Here is a 12323-nt window from a genome sequence, read left to right on the forward strand (position 1 = left end):
TTTTGAAGGGGAAAAAAAACTTCTAGATTTCATAGATGGCAAATATCATCAGAATTAGTTATCTTTAAAAGTACTTTCATTACCACTTCTAGTGTGAAAGCAAAAGTACTCTTCAAAGTCTGTTTTCATCATTAGCGATGGAAAAATAATTTCCAACTCTGGATTAGTAGAGGGTCAAGTTTTTTTTTTAAAAGAAAAAAAAGACTTCTTTCACGGATTCATACTCCCATCTTGTGGTCTTTTAGAACACTGCCATAACAAACTTTTAAAGCTGTGGGCTGTCATTTGAACACCAGGCATTAACAATGTTCATTACCTGTTGGTACTTGCTTCAAGGCCTGTTGAGAGTAAGCCAGAAAACTGGATCCCGAGAATCCCTTTAAAAACCACATGTCCTATGATTTCATTAGTGTGGGAACTCCTGCTTTGGAAACTTTCAAAAGATGCAGATTAATGGCCTATGCTATCAGACCTAACCTCATCACTCCCCATTGTACCCTCTTCTAGCTAAATGAATTTGCCGTCCCCTCTATAATGAAAAGCAGATTTACAACTCTATGTCTTCATAACCCACCACTCAAGTCCTATTCTGATGCCTCATTTTGGCACAGAGGTGACTCTAAGGTCTTGGAGACCATGCCAATAAGAGCTGAAGCTCTGGAAGGTTCTATAAAGATGGAAAGACCAAGCATAGGACTTGAAATATTATACGCCATCGGTGGAGTTGTGAGCTGTTCCAACTAACGTAGAAAATAATTAGAAATTACTAAAGGAAAGTCACTAAACCATTTGATGTAGTCATTCCACTGCTGAAGTTGGAGCTCCCTACTGGGGACCCAAGCGGCCAGTTCCAGTTATGCAATGCAGCTTCCTTCTTTCCTTCCTCCTCCTTCCCCCCCTCCCCTTCTCTCCTTCCTCTCCCTCTATCACAGGATATCTTACCCTTACCTGTAGGTTTTTCTGCCCAAAGGACTATAAATTTTGATGGTTGAAACCTAGCAAGGTATCTTGGGGTTTACAGGCTAGATTTATTTCTTAAAGACCATGCCTTAAACCCAATTTACTCTGGCTGTCATTGATTTGACATTGATTGCCTCCATCCCCCTACTTCCCCCCCCCCACACCACCCGTACCCCCCACCTCCCACTGCCCCCTTACCAGTGGCTCAGAGTGAATACAGTAATTGTTTCTGTTTTGGTCAGAAACCCTGAGGGTCTTCCTCTCCTACATCGATTTTTTTGGATTACCTAAAAGGGCCTTTTCTTACCTAGTCTTAATCACTGAATGGGCGTTGGGTCAGACGAACTGAGACCAGGGGAAAGATCTTAGCTTAAAAAGTCCAAGGTCTCCCAGTGCATGGGGCCATCTCCAGTCATCCTGATCTATGTCTGGCCACTGGACCCAGACGACTCTGGAGGAGAAAGTGAGGCTGGTGACTTTGCACAGACCTCCCTGCTTAAATCCAATTCACTTGCATGTCATGGCCTCACCTTCCTGATGTCATGGTCCTCTTTCAGAACAAAGGACAAACAACAATCTACTACTTAGCATAGATCTCAAATAGATCAAAGAAGGAAAGACAGATCTGATAAATATATACCAAAATGTCCACAGAACTATTTTTTGTGTAGTCACAAAAAAAAAGCTGGGAACAAAGTGTGTGTCCAGAGGAATTCATTCAATATGGTCAAGCCTTTGAGTCCATGACATTTGAAGACTGGCTAAAGATGCCGGGGATGTTTAGCCTTTTGAAGAAAAGACTCACCAGGCACATGATAACTTTTTGCAAGAACCTAGAAGAGGAATTAGACTTGTTGTTTGTCCTCAGAGGGAAGTTCAGGAAGTCACAAAGAGGAACATTTATCCTCAACATCAGGGAAAACTTTCTAACAATTCAAACAATTCAAAAATGGAATACACTGCCTAGAGGAGCCTTCGAGCAGAGACTAGACAGCTGCTTGTTGTGTACATTATAGTGGAGATTCCTTTCATGTATGGGTCAGATTAGATGGCCACTAAGGTCCCTCCCAACTCTCACCTTCTGTGATTCTAGGTGCTTATCACCCAGAAAATGACCAAACAAATTGTGGCATGTGAACATAATGCAATACTATTGTATCACAAAAACAACAAATATGAGGAATTTAGAGATGTACGAAAAACTGGTATGATCAGACACAGAGCAAAGCAATCAGAACTTGGAGAACAACATACGTGCCTGCAATAACTTCAACAAAAGCAATGAAAGGCAGCCAAACTCTAATTAAAAGGACTTACCTTGTTATAGAACAAATGATGAAATACATCTCCAACCTGTATAGAGAAAGGTGGACGACTAAGGGTGAGGAATGCTGCCAATACTATCAGGTGCAGCTGCCGTGTGGATTGGCTTTTCTTAACTGTTTTCCTTCATTAGCAGGGAGAGTTCAGTTAGAGAGGTAGAAAAGGCAGGAAATCACAGTAGCATAAAAACAAAAGGCGGCAACAAAAACTTTAAAAAGAAGCAAGTATGGGCCTCAAAACAGATTATATCATATCCACCTAGCCTAGTTTAGTGAGGCTCATCTCCATAAAGTTCATCATCATGAAATATGAAGTCTTTTTTGTTTGTTTTTTTTTAACACAAAAGTTTATATAATGATCTAGAAAGTTTTAGGAGAATTGCTATCTGTCAGGGAATGTTGCAGCCACACCACCTAAATCCCAGATCTTCTGAAGTCCCTCCACTAACACATTCATGTCCATCACTTCTTTCAAGACCTGCCTCAAAACACCTCTGAAAAGCTTTCCTTTAACCAAGTTGGAGAACTATGTGTAATGGCAAGCAAAGTGGGACTTTTTGCTGTTTTTTCTTTTGGAATGCTTCTCAGCACTAAGGCAATCAAGAGCCTTTGATTGAGTCTTGCCTTTGTTTGAATCAGGAGTCATTGATTGGAAACAGTATATACACTCTGAGGTTAGTATTTTGCTTTGGGGCTCACTCATTGGAAGAGTGTTCGTGTGATTTGGCCAGACAAGACTCTGGGTAGACGTTAAGGAGCCCCCAGGCTTTGAAAACCCAGATGTTGGTGCTTCTCTCTCTGGTAACCATGTATGTATTGCTATTATCACACAGTTAGAAGCCGGTCTGTTGATTTTTGTTATTTTCTCTGTTTGTAATTTCTGTTTGTATTTGCTCTGAAGTTCAGGGTGCTGACTTTTTCCCTTGAACTAAGTGAATGATATATGCATGTTTAATTAAAGTAAGACTGTGAGCCCCTTAAAGTTGCTTTCCTTTAGAAAAACAGATCAAAGAACCTGCGCTAGCAGCCCTCCTGTGTGCTGGTGTTATTGGCCTTATACTTCCACAGTAGCTGCAAGTAACATTGTTGTTACACTGTGTGTTATGCCTTTTTGTCAACATCCGACTTAAAGGAGATTTCAAGATGTTTCTTACCTATGTGCTGTTGTCCTAATTCCAATCTGTATTTCACCAGTAGATGTGTCTTAATTCTGGGGAAATCAATATGATAAAAAAGACAGAGTCTGGGAGGAAAAGGATCATAGATTTACAGCTGGAAGGGACATGTATGTTTTGATTCTGTGCTCTGTCCCTCAATAGCTATGTGACTAAGTAAGTCATTTAATCTCTTTGGGCCAGAATGCTCTCATCTGTTAAACTAAGAGGCTTAGACTAGATGATCTTTAAGGTTTCTTTTCAGGTCTAAAACTTTAGATCAAGCAAAGGCTGCATGACCACTTATTAGGTACGTCAGAGTCAGGGCTCCTTCCATGTATGGGTTAGAGTAGAAGGCCACTGAGGTCTCTCCCAACTCACAAATTCTGTGATTCAATTGAAACAATACTGAATAAGCATCTATTATGGATAAGCCACTGTGCTGGGCACTGAGATTAAGAGATGAATAAAACATTCTCCTTCTGGGAATTTAATAATCTTGTTAGAGGGATAAGACATGCACAAACAAATGAAACAATATATAGAATGTGAGAAATACATGAGCACTGAAATGCCAGGAGAGTTCAGATAAGGTGAAAATTACTTCTACTGGGAAGAATCATGTAAGGCTTCGTGGAAAAGGTAACTTTTAAGCTAGGCCTTAAAGGCCTGACTGATACAAGCTGTCAACAAGTCAAGATGGGAAGAAACATTCCAGATACAGAGAACAGCAGAAACAAAGTCATAGAGACAGGCATACAGGGCATAAATAGTTCATTCTTCCTGAAGTGTAAAGTAAATAAAAGGGAATGTGGAGCAGTAAAATAGAAAGGTAAAGTTAGAAACCTACTGTAGAGGGTCTTGAATGTTAGGATCAGAAGTTTTAATTTCATCATATAATTTGAGGAGGAGGAAGAGAAGAAGACTTTGCCCTGGTCAGAACACATGTGGAGTTCTGTATTCAGTTCTGGACGTCACATTTTAGGGAAAGCTGGAGAGCATCTAAAGAGAGGGTACCCAGAATGGGAAAGGGCCTCAAGTTCATGCTATACGGGGATGGACCTAAAGGAAATGGGGGACTCTAGCCTGAAGACTTGGGGGGGGATTGGGGAACACATGATGACTATCTGAAAAGATTAAAAGGGTTATAGAAGAAGGCTCAGTACACAGGCAATGGGGCGTAGAAATTTATCTTGCCCTACAAGAGAAGAAGGGAAAGGGGGATGGGAGGGGAGTGGGGTGACAGAAGGGAGGGCTGACTGGGGAACGGGGCAACCAGAATATATGGCCATCTTGGAGTGGGCGGGAGGGTAGAAATGGGGAGAAAATTCGTAATTCAAACTCTTGTGAAAATCAATGCTGAAAACTAAATATATTAAATAAATAAAATAGAAGAGGGATCAGACTCTGCATGGCCCAAGGGGGGCAGAACTAAGAATGTTGGCTTGCATTTAAGCTTGTAAAGAAAACTACTTAGCAATTTTAACTCTGCAAAAGTGGGTGTAGCTGTATTCGGAGGTGATGGGTTTAACCTCACTGGAAGTTTTCAAAGAAAAGGAGGACAAGTACATGGTGCTTATACCAAAGAGGGCATTTTTGTCTAGTTATAGGTTAAACTAGCTAGGCTTGGAGGTCCCTGTGGTTGTGTCACTTATCACGGGAAAGTCTGCAAAAGATAGGAGAGGGGGCAGAAAGACACCTGAACACCAAGAGCTAAGAAATAGACCTGAGGCCATTTTATTTTTTCTTTTTTTTTGTGGGGGGGGGGAAGGCAGGGCAATTGGGGTTAAGTGACTTGCCAAGGTCACACAGCTATCGTGCCAAGTGTCTGAGGCCACATTTGAACTCAGATCCTCCTGACTCCAGGGCTGGTGCTCTACTCACTGCCACCCAGCTGCCCAATGAGGCCATTTTCAAAGAGAAAAGCAGACTTTCTTAAAGAGGAGGCAAATGCATGTCCTCCAAGAAATGATGATGTGGGTTCATATATGGCACCAGATGTTCAATGATCCAGTAAAAGTCAAAGGAAGAAAAAGCTAATGGTAGCAGTTGGTGACTCCCTGATGTGTGGTACTGAAATATCCATTTGTGGATCTCATCTAATAACCAAGAAATGCCTGCTGTAATTCATGGGGTACACATCTGATTCTCAATGAAAAGCCTCCCAAGACGTGTCAAACTTGATGACAGCTACTCACTTTGGTTATTCATATAGAGACAAATGATGCTTCTGGAAAGAATATTAAAAGCAAGGTTAAGATTACAAAATCTCAGGCAAAAATACTAAAAACCTTAGATGAACAGGTAGCCTTTTCATCACTGCTACCAGTCAAAGGCAAAGGCTTTGAAAGGAAATTACAGATCTGGGAAGTGAACAGCTGGTGGAGAAAATAGTGTTTTGAGAGTGGGATTTGGATTTCTGAACCACAACTTCAAATATAAGAATGAAGGTCAGGGTGAAATAACTAGTAAAAATGTTCTTTGCCTGCTTCAACCTAAAAAGGAAAGGGAGAAAGGGAAAACTGTCAATGTATATCCACCAAGCTAGATACAACAGAAATATTCTTTCTGCCTAGAATATAAGAGGGAATATGTCCACAGACAGGCTCACAAATTCATAGGATACAAAATAGGATTCAAGAAAGTAGCCAGTAACATAACCCTTGGCTCCCTTAACTTATATACAAGTACACAAAGTTTAGGTAACAAAGCAGGCGAACTGAAGATCAGAATGCAAAAAAGCAAACTTGACCCCATAGATATGACTGAGACTCGGTGGGATAAGGACTAGGACTGAATTATGGCTCTGGATAGGTACACCTTATTCAAAAGGAGTAAAATCAGTACAAGGGGCAACTGCAATAGACATATACTATATAATGAGAACATATACTTATTGGAGGAAATCCAGGACCCAGAGTGAAGAAGCATGACGGAGAGCATCTAGATGAAGTTTAACGTGGCAGAAACATACACGAATTGACACTGGAGTAACTTACCTGGGCAGAAAGGTGAGAAGTTTGGGAAACAGATCCCAAGAGTGGAATGTAGGCACAATATAAAAGTCACGGGAGACTTCAATAAGCTACACATCTGCTTTAGCTCGCTGGCAAAAGAAGAGCAGCTAATCATAATTTCCTGTCCCTTCATCATCATTTAATCCTTCCAAAAGTAGAGGAAGCAACAATAAAAACTGTTCTTCTAGTCCTGATTTTCCCTAACCGGGAGGGAAAAGTAACGATCCCATTTTAGGACATATGCAAAAGAAGGAGAGGAAATCTGGGCATTGTCTGATCTACGCCCTAGATACAGGGAGAGCAGATTTCAAAGGCTTTGAAGAAAGGCTAGGTAGGCTCCCACAGACCAAAATTCTACAGGGGAAGTAAGACCAGGAAGGATATGAGGCTCTCAAGAATGAAATTCTGAACATATGGAAACAATTCTGATAGTGGAGAGAAGGGCATTCACTCAGTAATTTAGCTAGTGCAGAAGATGAAAGCAAGGTCAGATTAATAAGATGTAAACATCTTCACTGCTGCCACTGCTGTCAGGTAGATAGATGCCTCTCAGACCTACTTGTCCAGCCTTACTTCTCTCTCAACCTCCAGTCTCCAGCTTGCTTGTCAGATACTCTTTATGCCTACAGTTCTAAAGACAGAGCACGCTTTAAAAGCGCTGTGAGTATTCTAAAAAACACTCTGTCTCTACCTGGCTGTCCCATAGGCTCTTAAAGTCAACGTGTCCAAAGCTGTACTTTTCTATTTCTCCCCCAAGCTCTCCTCTCTTCCATATTTCTCTATCTTCCCACACAGGCTTACAACCTGGCTTGCGAGGAGTCATCTTTGACTTCTCAAACTCTTACCACCCACATCCAATCAGCTGTCGATTCCTATTGTTTCTACTTTCAGAACATTTTTCTTACATGCCCCCTTGTCTCCTGACACTGCCACCACCCTGCTGAAGACCCTCATTACATCATACCTGGACTATTGCAAATAGCTTGCTGCGGGGGAGGGGGGGAATCTGCCTACCTACCTCAAGTCTCTCCCCACTCCAATCCATCCTCCATTCAGCCACCAAAATGATTTTCCCGAAGTCCAGATATGACCCTCAATTTTCAATTAACTCCAGTGGCTCCTTATTACTCCAGGATCAAACATAAAATCCCATTTGATTTTTAAAGCCCTTTGTTATGTGTTCCCTTCCCCCTCACTGTCCCAGTCTTTCTACATCTTACTTTTCTTCATGTACTCTGTGATCCAGAAGCCTCTCACATAGGACACTCCATCTTGAGACTCCAAGAATTTTTTTATTTAAATTTTCTTTTCTTTTTTTTTTTAGTTCTCAACATTTACTTCTATAAGATTTTGAGTTCGAAATTTTTTCTCTCCCTCCCTCCTCTCCCCCTTCTGTAAGATGGCATGCAATCTGATATAGACTATACATGTACAATCATACGAAACATATTTCCACATTAGTCATGTTATGAAAGCAGAATCAAAACAAAAGGGGAAAACTACGAAAAAAAACAAAAACAAAAGAGAAAACAGTGTGCTTAGATCTGCATTCAGACTCCATAGTTCTTTCTCTGGATGTGGATAGCATATTCCATCATGAATCTTTTGTAATTGTCTTGGATCATTGTATTGCTGAGAGAAACTAAGTCTATCAGAGTTGGACACTCCAGGATTTTTCACTGGCTGTCCTGCATGCCTGGAACGTTCTGCCTCCTGGCTTCCTTCATATCTCAGCTGAAGTCCCACTTTCTATAAGAAGCCTCTCTCCCTGTCCTCCTTAATCTACATGACTTCCCTCTGAGATTTCTCTCCAAGATAATTTGGGGGTTAGGAACTGCCAGTGATCAGTAAAGGTCTGAGAGGTGTACATGGGGTGACATTTAAGCTGAGTTTTGAAAGAAATTAGGGATCGTAAGCAGAAGAAATAAGGAGGCAGTACATTTTGAGTAAGGAGACAGCCTATGCAAAGACTTACAGGAGGTAAACATCATGTGGTATGTCAAGAACGAGTCCAGTTTGGATGGACTGCATTGTGAATGAAAGGGAATCAGGCATAAGACTGGAAAGGTAGGCTGAAGTCATGTTGTGAAGGGCTTTAAATGACAGAAGAGTTTATATTTTGTCACAGGGTTTACAGGGAGACCCTAAAATTCACTGAGCATGAGAGTAACATGGGACCTGTGCATCAGAAATATCAGCTTGGCAGCCATGAAGAGGATAAATTGGAGAGGAAATCAATAAAGTGAAAAGCATCCAGATGATGGTGACCAGGATGGTAAAAGTTCTCAAGTATCACTGAAAGAAGAACTGGGGGATATTTAGCCTGGACAAGAGATTTAAGTGACGTGTGAAGATAGTTGTCTTCAAGCATTTGATGCTGGTTGTCAATTGCTGGAAGTTATTTTGCCTGTAGATAGATAGATACACAGACAGGCAGACAAATAGATATGTTTGTTTTTCTTTTTCAATAGGGGTAAAGAGGGAGGTAGAAGGAAGGTGGCTTTTCATTAATTAAAAAAATAAAATTTAATTTTTAAGAAATCAAGTATTTAAGAACTATCACATAGAAGAGGAATTTCACTTGTCAGAAGACTTAAAAGAACCAGGCCCAATGAATGAAAATTGAAGGCTTAAGGATATAAGAGAAACCATCCTGATTAGGCTCTCCCTTCTCCCATCTATACTTCCAAAATAATCTTCCTCAAGCACAGGTCTCAGCACTAGAGCTCCCCTGCTCAAGAATCTTTAGTGAGTCCCTATTACCTCTAGGATAAAATACAAAATTCTCAGTCTGGCGTGTCGCAGAATTGGAAGGAGCATTCATTGTCACCTAGTTCACCCTCTCCATTTTACAGATGAGGAAACTGAGACCCTAGAGGTTAAGTGACTTGCCCAAGGCAAGCTAGTGGAAAGAGCCAGGATTCAAACCTAGGTCCCCTGACTCTAAATCCAAAACTCTTTGGACTACACAATGTTGCCCTTTTCATTTCAAAACCTCTACAATTAGGCTTCCACCTGACAATCCAGATTTACTTTCATATTATTCCCTTCTGTGCATTTTCATTGTAGTAAAACTGGCTTACCAGGTGTTCCCATATACAGAATCGTATCTCCCACCTCTCTGCCTTTGCCCAGTCTGTCCTCCATGTCTGGAATGTGTTGTCTCCTCACCTCTGCTTCTTAGAATCCTCCAAAGCATGATTCAAGTGCCACCTCCCACATGAGTCCTTTTCCTCATCCCCCTCCCTAAAATATCTTGTGTTTACTTGGTGTACCAAGTAAACCCTATATAGTTATATAAGTTACCTTATATTTATAGTTACCTTATATTTATATGTGTACATGTTTATCCCCCAGCCCCAAACAGTATATGAACTCTTTGACAGCAGGGATGGTTTCATTTTTCTTTTTGCATCCTCAGCACCTGACACAGGGCATCTCACATAGTATATACTGAATAAAATGTTGGTTGTAAACATGCCTAAAAGTGGTAGCACCATTAATTGTGTGAAAAGGTCAAGGGAAGGAGTTCAATTTCAGATGTTAAGTTTGAGGTGCCATGGAAACAACTAGGTAGTTGAAAACAGGTCTAGAACTCCAAATAAAGGCTGGAACAAAACAAAGATTCGGATGTTCCCTTTCTACATCAACATAATGCTTAAACCAGTACTAACATGCTAGATCTGGGGTTCTTAACCTTGACTCTTAAAATACTTGGATAACTTTATCTTAATATAATTGGTTTCTTTTGTAATCCTGTGTATTTTTTATATTTAAGAATATTATTCTGAAAAGGGGTCCACAGGTTTCACCAGGCTGCCAAAGGGGACCATAGCAAGTCAGCTGGTGCCATTGGGCACACACACAGGAGGACCCAGTTCAGATCTGGCCACAGACACTAGCTGTGTGACCCTGGGCAGGTCATTTAACCCTGTTTGCCTCAGTTTCCTCATCAGTCAAATAAGCTGCAGAAGGAAATGGCAAACCACTCCAGTATCTTTGCCAAGAAAACCCCCAATGGTTATCAGGAAGAGTGGGACACTACTGAACAACAAAGGAAGGAGACATAGCCAGCCCCAGCCCAAAGGTAGAAGGAAAATCAGGACAGTGATATAAATGTCACAAGTCAGGGGAGGAAAGTACCCAACTAAACCAGAGGGAAGTGATCCAAATTTTTTTTTTCCTGTATTTCCCTCCAAATCTAGTACTCATTCAAAAACAGGGAATTCCTCCTATCATGGAAAGCTGTTTGAGACACCAGACTTGGAACTGGAACAGCCAAATTTGTAGCTCCAAAACTTACTAATGGTCCCATTAATGACGATGATTAACAGCCAGCAATTGCAACCCCAACCTCACAACCGCTCTGGGAGGTAGGGATTGTTATGGCAGTCAAGTGACTTGCCCGAGGCGGGGGAGGCAGCGTGTGGCGATGTCACTCGGCCCCGACTGGATCTGAAATCGGGTCTTCCTGACTCAAGGCCAGCCCTCACCCGTGTCGCAGACACTGAGTGACATCAGGCAACCCCCCTTTTGCTCGCTAAGCCCGTTTGCTGATGCGGCGTACGTGGGCTTACACACAAGTATGTCTAAGCACGTGTATGTCTGTGTACATACACCCACGTGAGAGGTGTTTCAACTGACAAATCGGGCTGATTCGAGCTACAGCATCAGGCTGCAGAGTCCACAACCTGCCCTCAGGGAGCTCTCAGTACGGGAGTACGGGGATGACGCAGGAACCTCAACTCCCGGAGGACAGACGCCGGCTCTGGGGAGAGGGAGGTCTCCCATGGTCCAAGAGGCGGACGGGGGCGAGGGGAGAAAAGGAGGGGGGGTTCGGCTAAAGTCCCGGCTTACCTGGGAAGGGGAGGTGACAGGGCGTGCCCCGCCCACCTCCTGGGGCTGGCCTCAGAGAAATGCGCTACCGAAAGCGGGGGCCCATGGCAGGTTACCCCGAGCTCTCTCGGAGGGTCGCACCCCAAAAGCTACAACAGACGAGGGGCAGCCAGGTTTGGGGGGGAGAGGTAATGAATGGACCGAGCATCACGTGACCCTCCCACAGCCTCGCGGCGGAGTTCCCCGCCCCCTCATTCGCCCCGCCCCTCGCCTCCCCTCCCTTGACCCTGTGTCTGCCGCCAGGCAGGGCCGGGGCTAAGGGAGAATGAGCCGGGCGTGAGTCGGCCGGGACGACTAAGTCCCGGTGCTGTAGGCTCCTCCACTGGGAGGGGGGGGAGGGCGGCGGCGGCGGATAAAAGCGCGGGAAACGGAGGCCTCGCGGGAGGTCCGGTAACGGCGCCTCCGGAAACGCCTCTCTGGCTGGAGAAGGTTCGAGCCCGAAGCCCGGCCCTTCCAGGGAGAACGGTTGTGGACTTCGCCTCCTCCGCAACTAGGGGATATTTAAAGAACCCTCTGCTGGGCCCCCATGACGGGCCAGGAGCTCACTTCGCCCAGGGCTGACATTCAACGAATGACCCGTCACCGCCTCCGAAATCCCTGGTCCTCGTTTACATATAGTTTGCATAATCATTTATTCCAAGTCCCCGAACTGACCCCGCTCCTTATTGCTTTTCCTGCACAGAGCCCCGGGGCTGTTTCTGTCTATGACCATCACCAACCCAGCCTCAAACCCTGACTTCCTGAATTTTCCTTCTCGGCTCCCTTAGAGTCTCGCTATGCTTTCTCGGGTCCAGAAGGTTGACCCCGCCCCTTCAGCTGGACGCCCCGCCCATCCCCGGCCCCGCCTCTTTGGCCTAAGGTAGCTGACTCTGCCCTCCCACCCCTACACACACACCCCCTTTTCTATTTCTGGATAGGCATGGATTAGACACCTCAGTCGCCTCCATAGGTTACTATGGGCTCAGTGGGGTCCT

This window comes from Trichosurus vulpecula, chromosome 7 (assembly GCF_011100635.1).
Source record: "Trichosurus vulpecula isolate mTriVul1 chromosome 7, mTriVul1.pri, whole genome shotgun sequence".
NCBI lineage: Eukaryota > Metazoa > Chordata > Mammalia > Diprotodontia > Phalangeridae > Trichosurus > Trichosurus vulpecula.